We start from the raw sequence: 8,617 nt of genomic DNA, 5'->3' as shown, positions 1-8,617 counted from the left end.
ACTTGCCGGCCACCCAAGACACTCAATCAAGGGCACCGAGGGAAAACCGGCAGGATGTTTAGGCCAGGAAGTAACCGCCAAAGCGGACCCCCTGTCTAGAACTGAGATCCAACTACGAGCTTTTTAACCGCAACAACTTTAATATACGCTATTGAGCTGGAATTACCGCGGCTGCTGGCACCAGACTTGCCCTCCAATAGATCCTCGTTAAAGGATTTAGAGTGTACTCATTCCAATTACGGGGCCTCGATAGAGTCCCGTATCGTTATTTTTCGTCACTACCTCCCCGTTCTGGGAGTGGGTAATTTGCGCGCCTGCTGCCTTCCTTGGATGTGGTAGCCGTTTCTCAGGCTCCCTCTCCGGAATCGAACCCTGATTCCCCGTTACCTGTTACGACCATGGTAGGCGCATAACCTACCATCGACAGTTGATAAGGCAGACACTTGAAAGATGCGTCGCCGGTGCTAGACCGTGCGATCAGCCAAAAGTTATCCAGAGTCACCATCATTTGCGGACCGAGGTCCGATTGGTCTTGGTCTAATAAATGCGCTCGTCCCGTGAGGTCGGAGCTTTGTTGCATGTATTAGCTCTAGAATTACCACAGTTATCCAAGTAGGAAAGTACGATCTAAGGAACAACGGCTGGATAATGAGCCATTCGCGGTTTCACCTTATTTCGGCATGTACTTAGACATGCATGGCTTAATCTTTGAGACAAGCATATGACTACTGGCAGGATCAACCAGGTATCTTTTCTCGTTCGGTGCAAGCCACCCGCCCAACGGCGAGTAGAAACACCACTCGAATCGGCAGACGCGTGGCTAGATACACGCCTGCCGTTCTCTGTCTACTTCGTGTCACCAATCACGAGACAGACCTCTTACACACTCTAGAGTACGAGTTCTCCAAAACAACAGTTCCGATAAAACGAAACAAACTAGGGCGTATCAGGAAGAACCGACCTTCGGAGGACAGCTCAACCCACACTAAGCTATATCGAAAATGATGCATATTCCGATGTCTCGGCATGGTTACCCGAAACTCGTCGCATCAGCAGTGGGAACAGAACGTCTTTCGTAACAAAAGACAATCGTTAATCGCTCGGATTAACTCGTACGCGTGCGGTCGAACGCACGTACTGCTTTTATCCCCGCTCGGACCGAGAGGGAAAGGGAAACAGTCACCGTTATTGACGTGCCCCGTGAAAGGGAAGGGCCGCTCGGACCCTTGGTTTGACAAGCTGAAATTCAACGGCTCGTGCAGAGCACGCTGCGGGTCCAGCATCCCTTGTGTCTCTGACTGAGACCGGCTAATCGCTCGGATTAACTCGTAGGCGTGCGGTCGAACGCACGTACTGCTTTTATCCCCGCTCGGACCGAGAGGGAAAGGGAAACAGTCACCGTTGTTCACGTGCCCCGTGAAAGGGAAGAGCCGCTCGGACCCTTGGTTTGACATGCTGAAATTCAACGGCTCGTGCAGAGCACGCTGCGGGTCCAGCATCCCGTGTGTCTCTGACTGAGACCGGCTAATCGCTCGGATTAACTCGTAGGCGTGCGGTCGAACGCACGTACTGCTTTTATCCCCGCTCGGACCGAGAGGGAAAGGGAAACAGTCACCGTTGTTCACGTGCCCCGTGAAAGGGAAGAGCCGCTCGGACCCTTGGTTTGACATGCTGAAATTCAACGGCTCGTGCAGAGCACGCTGCGGGTCCAGCATCCCGTGTGTCTCTGACTGAGACCGGCTAATCGCTCGGATTAACTCGTAGCCGTGCGGTCGAACGCACGTACTGCTTTTATCCCCGCTCGGACCGAGAGGGAAAGGGAAACAGTCACCGTAAATAACATGCCCCGTGAAAGGGAAGGGCCGCTCGGACCCTTGGTTTGACAAGCTGAAATTCAACGACTCGTGCAGAGCACGCTGCGGGTCCAGCATCCCGTGTGTCTCTGACTGAGACCGGCTAATCGCTCGGATTAACTCGTAGGCGTGCGGTCGAACGCACGTACTGCTTTTATCCCCGCTCGGACCGAGAGGGAAAGGGAAACAGTCACCGTTGTTCACGTGCCCCGTGAAAGGGAAGAGCCGCTCGGACCCTTGGTTTGACATGCTGAAATTCAACGGCTCGTGCAGAGCACGCTGCGGGTCCAGCATCCCGTGTGTCTCTGACTGAGACCGGCTAATCGCTCGGATTAACTCGTAGGGTGCGGTCGAACGCACGTACTGCTTTTATCCCCGCTCGGACCGAGAGGGAAAGGGAAACAGTCACCGTTGTTCACGTGCCCCGTGAAAGGGAAGAGCCGCTCGGACCCTTGGTTTGACATGCTGAAATTCAACGGCTCGTGCAGAGCACGCTGCGGGTCCAGCATCCCGTGTGTCTCTGACTGAGACCGGCTAATCGCTCGGATTAACTCGTAGGCGTGCGGTCGAACGCACGTACTGCTTTTATCCCCGCTCGGACCGAGAGGGAAAGGGAAACAGTCACCGTTATTGACGCCCCGTGAAAGGGAAGAGCCGCTCGGACCCTTGGTTTGACATGCTGAAATTCAACGGCTCGTGCAGAGCACGCTGCGGGTCCAGCATCCCGTGTGTCTCTGACTGAGACCGGCTAATCGCTCGGATTAACTCGTAGGCGTGCGGTCGAACGCACGTACTGCTTTTATCCCGCTCGGACCGAGAGGAAAGGGAAACAGTCACCGTAAATAACATGCCCCGTGAAAGGGAAGGGCCGCTCGGACCCTTGGTTTGACAAGCTGAAATTCAACGACTCGTGCAGAGCACGCTGCGGGTCCAGCATCCCGTGTGTCTCTGACTGAGACCGGCTAATCGCTCGGATTAACTCGTAGGCGTGCGGTCGAACGCACGTACTGCTTTTATCCCCGCTCGGACCGAGAGGGAAAGGGAAACAGTCACCGTTATTGACGTGCCCCGTGAAAGGGAAGAGCCGCTCGGACCCTTGGTTTGACATGCTGAAATTCAACGGCTCGTGCAGAGCACGCTGCGGGTCCAGCATCCCGTGTGTCTCTGACTGAGACCGGCTAATCGCTCGGATTAACTCGTAGGCGTGCGGTCGAACGCACGTACTGCTTTTATCCCCGCTCGGACCGAGAGGGAAAGGGAAACAGTCACCGTAAATAACATGCCCCGTGAAAGGGAAGGGCCGCTCGGACCCTTGGTTTGACAAGCTGAAATTCAACGACTCGTGCAGAGCACGCTGCGGGTCCAGCATCCCGTGTGTCTCTGACTGAGACCGGCTAATCGCTCGGATTAACTCGTAGGGTGCGGTCGAACGCACGTACTGCTTTTATCCCCGCTCGGACCGAGAGGGAAAGGGAAACAGTCACCGTTATTGACTTGCCCCGTGAAAGGGAAGAGCCGCTCGGACCCTTGGTTTGACATGCTGAAATTCAACGACTCGTGCAGAGCACGCTGCGGGTCCAGCATCCCGTGTGTCTCTGACTGAGACCGGCTAATCGCTCGGATTAACACGTAGGGTGCGGTCGAACGCACGTACTGCTTTTATCCCCGCTCGGACCGAGAGGGAAAGGGAAACAGTCACCGTTATTGACTTGCCCCGTGAAAGGGAAGAGCCGCTCGGACCCTTGGTTTGACAAGCTGAAATTCAACGACTCGTGCAGAGCACGCTGCGGGTCCAGCATCCCGTGTGTCTCTGACTGAGACCGGCTAATCGCTCGGATTAACTCGTAGGGTGCGGTCGAACGCACGTACTGCTTTTATCCCCGCTCGGACCGAGAGGGAAAGGGAAACAGTCACCGTAAATAACATGCCCCGTGAAAGGGAAGGGCCGCTCGGACCCTTGGTTTGACAAGCTGAAATTCAACGACTCGTGCAGAGCACGCTGCGGGTCCAGCATCCCGTGTGTCTCTGACTGAGACCGGCTAATCGCTCGGATTAACTCGTAGGCGTGCGGTCGAACGCACGTACTGCTTTTATCCCCGCTCGGAACGAGAGGAAAGGGAAACAGTCACCGTAAATAACATGCCCCGTGAAAGGGAAGGGCCGCTCGGACCCTTGGTTTGACAAGCTGAAATTCAACGACTCGTGCAGAGCACGCTGCGGGTCCAGCATCCCGTGTGTCTCTGACTGAGACCGGCTAATCGCTCGGATTAACTCGTAGGCGTGCGGTCGAACGCACGTACTGCTTTTATCCCCGCACGGACCGAGAGGGAACGGGAAACAGCTACCCATATATTTTACGACAGTAACCTCTTCCACCGAGGCACGTCAAAAACCACCGTTACAGGTGGTGCCGAATCCACCGAGACGGGTAGAACGACAAACTTACTAGGAAAACGCCGCACAGTGTTCTTAAAACCATCACTTCTCGCAACATTCTTTTCGCTCCAATATATTGTTTCAATCCACCATTACGTTCGTTCATTCAATATCTCTCGGCCTCTTACATTCTTTGTTCGGCCATTTCTTAACACTATCGGCAGTCGTTTTCGCTAGTACTCACCACCTGTGGAAACGGGCCGTGACCAGCCCACAGGTCCCGGGCACGCCGGGTTAAAAGGTGAGAGGAGGCTTAACACAATGTTACAATCCTGTCTCAGACAGACTATGCCCCCTATATAGAGAAGGAAACTAAATTTAATGCCATCAGAACCCATTAGTACGGCATTTGAAAGTGCGGTAAAAGGCAAGGGACCAAGCGGAATAGTTCCGCATCGCTACCCTGAGTTGCGTCAAATTGGTCCTCAGTTTTGAGTGAAAAAGTGGTGAAAATGAACGCTGAAAAACAACGTTTCTAACTATCAAACTGATTTTGCCATTTCCTCCCACTTTCCAAATTTCACCGAACTCTCCTCACATCCATGCCGTCTTTGGCATCACTCTATACGGGAGAAAATTTCTTAAAGTCGTACTCCCTTTCAGGTCCGTCTCAGACAGACTATGCCCCCTATATAGAGAAGGAAACTACATTTAATGCCATCAGAACCCATTAGTACGGCATTTCAAAGTGCGGTAAAAGGCGAGAACCTATGCGGCAAGTTCCGCATCGCAACCCTGAGTTGCGTCAAATTGGTCCTCAGTTTTGAGTGAAAAGTGGTGAAAATGAACGCTGAAAACAACGTTTCTAACTATCAAACTGATTTTGCCATTTCCTCCCACTTTCCAAATTTCACCGAACTCTCCTCACATCCATGCCGTCTTTGGCATCACTCTATACGGGAGAAAATTTCTTAAAGTCGTACTCCCTTTCAGGTCCGTCTCAGACAGACTATGCCCCCTATATAGAGAAGGAAACTACATTTAATGCCATCAGAACCCATTAGTACGGCATTTGAAAGTGCGGTAAACGGCGAGAGCCTATGCGGGCAGTTCCGCATCGCAACCCTGAGTTGCGTCAAATTGGTCCTGAGTTTTGAGTGAAAAGTGGTGAAAATGAACGCTGAAAACAACGTTTCTAACTATCAAACTGATTTTGCCATTTCCTCCCACTTCCCAAATTTCACCGAACTCGCCTCACATCCATGCCGTCTTTGGCATCACACTATACGGGAGAAAATTTCTTAAAGCCGTCCTCCCTTTGAAGTCCGTCTCAGACAGACTATGCTCCCTATATATAGAAGGAAACTACATTTAATGCCATCAGAACCCATTAGTACGGCTTTTGAAAGTGCGGTAAAGGCGAGAGCCTATGCGGTTCCGCATCGCAACCCTGAGTTGCGTCAAATTGGTCCTCAGTTTTGAGTGAAAAGTGGTGAAAATGAACGCTGAAAACAACGTTTCTAACTATCAAACTGATTTTGCCATTTCCTCCCACTTTCCAAATTTCACCGAACTCTCCTCACATCCATGCCGTCTTTGGCATCACTCTATACGGGAGAAAATTTCTTAAAGTCGTACTCCCTTTCAGGTCCGTCTCAGACAGACTATGCCCCCTATATAGAGAAGGAAACTACATTTAATGCCATCAGAACCCATTAGTACGGCATTTGAAAGTGCGGTAAACGGCGAGAGCCTATGCGGGCAAGTTCCGCATCGCAACCCTGAGTTGCGTCAAATTGGTCCTCAGTTTTGAGTGAAAAGTGGTGAAAATGAACGCTGAAAACAACGTTTCTAACTATCAAACTGATTTTGCCATTTCCTCCCACTTTCCAAATTTCACCGAACTCGCCTCACATCCATGCCGTCTTTGGCATCACTCTATACGGGAGAAAATTTCTTAAAGCCGTCCTCCCTTTGAAGTCCGTCTCAGACAGACTATGCTCCCTATATATAGAAGGAAACTACATTTAATGCCATCAGAACCCATTAGTACGGCTTTTGAAAGTGCGGTAAAAGGCGAGAGCCTATGCGGGCAGTTCCGCATCGCAACCCTGAGTTGCGTCAAATTGGTCCTCAGTTTTGAGCGAAAAAGGTACACGTAACGTCCTAAAAACTACCGGGTAGTGTCCGCATCGTCCTCCACAACCCCGCCAACGGACGCGTCGCGTGATCGATCGCGAATCTCTCCTAGAGGCAATGAGGCCATTGGGGTTAGTCGGCGGCAACGTTTGAACATGCCGATAACGCTTACGCTACGTCCATCGTCGATTCCAGTCAAGCCTCACCAGTCCCCTATATATAGAAGGAAACTACATTTAATGCCATCACTACTCAAAAGTACGGCTTTTCTATGTGCGGTAAAAGGCGAGAGCTTATGCGGGAGAGTTCCGCGTGGCTACCCTAAGTGCCGTCGAACTCGTCGTAGCGTGTTCCACCGCCTATCTGTCCGAAGGGCAGAAAGAAACTGCGGGAACTCGGCGGGAGCCGGTAATCGAAATGCCGACGATAACCTCGATAGGCGGCGGGTGCCGGTAGTCGAATCGACAGTCCTGCCGCCAACAGACTGGTGTCATGCCGATAACGCTTACGCCACGTCCATCGTCGATTCCAGTCAAGCCTCACCAGTCCCCTATATATATAGAAGGAAACTACATTTAATGCCATCACTACTCAAAAGTACGGCTTTTCTATGTGCGGTAAAAGGCGAGAGCTTATGCGGGAGAGTTCCGCGTGGCTACCCGAAGTACCGTCGAACTCGTCGTAGCGTGTTCCACCGCCTATCTGTCCGAAGGGCAGAAAGAAACTGCGGGAACTCGGCGGGAGCCGGTAATCGAAATGCCGACGATAACCTCGGTAGGCGGCGGGTGCCGGTAGTCGAATCGACAGTCCTGCCGCCAACAGCCTGCTGACATGCCGATAACGCTTACGCCACGTCCATCGTCGATTCCAGTCAAGCTCACCAGTCCCCTATATATATAGAAGGAAACTACATTTAATGCCATCACTACTCAAAAGTACGGCTTTTCTATGTGCGGTAAAAGGCGAGAGCTTATGCGGGAGAGTTCCGCGTGGGTACCCGAAGTACCGTCGAACTCGTCGTAGCGTGTTCCACGGCCAATCTGTCCGAAGGGCAGAAAGAAACTGCGGGAACTCGGCGGGAGCCGGTAATCGAAATGCCGACGATAACCTCGGTAGGCGGCGGGTGCCGGTAGTCGAATCGACAGTCCTGCCGCCAACAGCCTGCTGACATGCCGATAACGCTTACGCCACGTCCATCGTCGATTCCAGTCAAGCTCACCAGTCCCCTATATATAGAAGGAAACTACATTTAATGCCATCACTACTCAAAAGTACGGCTTTTCTATGTGCGGTAAAAGGCGAGAGCTTATGCGGGAGAGTTCCGCGTGGCTACCCGAAGTGCCGTCGAACTCGTCGTAGCGTGTTCCACCGCCAATCTGTCCGAAGGGCAGAAAGAAACTGCGGAACTCGGCGGGAGCCGGTAATCGAAATGCCGACGATAACCTCGGTAGGCGGCGGGTGCCGGTAGTCGAATCGACAGTCCTGCCGCCAACAGCCTGCTGACATGCCGATAACGCTTACGCCACGTCCATCGTCGATTCCAGTCAAGCTCACCAGTCCCCTATATATATAGAAGGAAACTACATTTAATGCCATCACTACTCAAAAGTACGGCTTTTCTATGTGCGGTAAAAGGCGAGAGCTTATGCGGGAGAGTTCCGCGTGGCTACCCTAAGTGCCGTCGAACTCGTCGTAGCGTGTTCCACGGCCAATCTGTCCGAAGGGCAGAAAGAAACTGCGGGAACTCGGCGGGAGCCGGTAATCGAAATGCCGACGATAACCTCGGTAGGCGGCGGGTGCCGGTAGTCGAATCGACAGTCCTGCCGCCAACAGCCTGCTGACATGCCGATAACGCTTACGCCACGTCCATCGTCGATTCCAGTCAAGCCTCACCAGTCCCCTATATATAGAAGGAAACTACATTTAATGCCATCACTACTCAAAAGTACGGCTTTTCTATGTGCGGTAAAAGGCGAGAGCTTATGCGGGAGAGTTCCGCGTGGCTACCCTAAGTGCCGTCGAACTCGTCGTAGCGTGTTCCACCGCCAATCTGTCCGAAGGGCAGAAAGAAACTGCGGAACTCGGCGGGAGCCGGTAATCGAAATGCCGACGATAACCTCGGTAGGCGGCGGGTGCCGGTAGTCGAATCGACAGTCCTGCCGCCAACAGCCTGCTGACATGCCGATAACGCTTACGCCACGTCCATCGTCGATTCCAGTCAAGCTCACCAGTCCCCTATATATATAGAA

General features: G+C 52.5%; 1 protein-coding gene and 1 non-coding gene across 2 annotated transcripts in view; both read right to left on the bottom strand.

Moving 5' to 3' along the window:
- The window catches only part of LOC143242105 (small subunit ribosomal RNA), a 1,803-nt gene extending 1,055 nt beyond the window's left edge, over positions 1–748 (bottom strand). Inside the window, exon 1 of the ribosomal RNA XR_013022435.1 lies at positions 1–748. This exon is cut by the window's left edge and continues 1,055 nt beyond it. This is a non-coding gene — a ribosomal RNA (small subunit ribosomal RNA).
- LOC143242055 (uncharacterized) overlaps positions 1–8,617 on the bottom strand; it is a 77,018-nt gene that overhangs the window by 18,011 nt on the left and 50,390 nt on the right. The window lies entirely within an intron of this gene.

The sequence above is a fragment of the Tachypleus tridentatus genome, unplaced genomic scaffold (assembly GCF_004210375.1).
Source record: "Tachypleus tridentatus isolate NWPU-2018 unplaced genomic scaffold, ASM421037v1 Hic_cluster_1, whole genome shotgun sequence".
NCBI lineage: Eukaryota > Metazoa > Arthropoda > Merostomata > Xiphosura > Limulidae > Tachypleus > Tachypleus tridentatus.
Note: the sequence above shows the minus strand (reverse complement) of the source record. Positions and strands in the feature narration are given on the sequence as shown.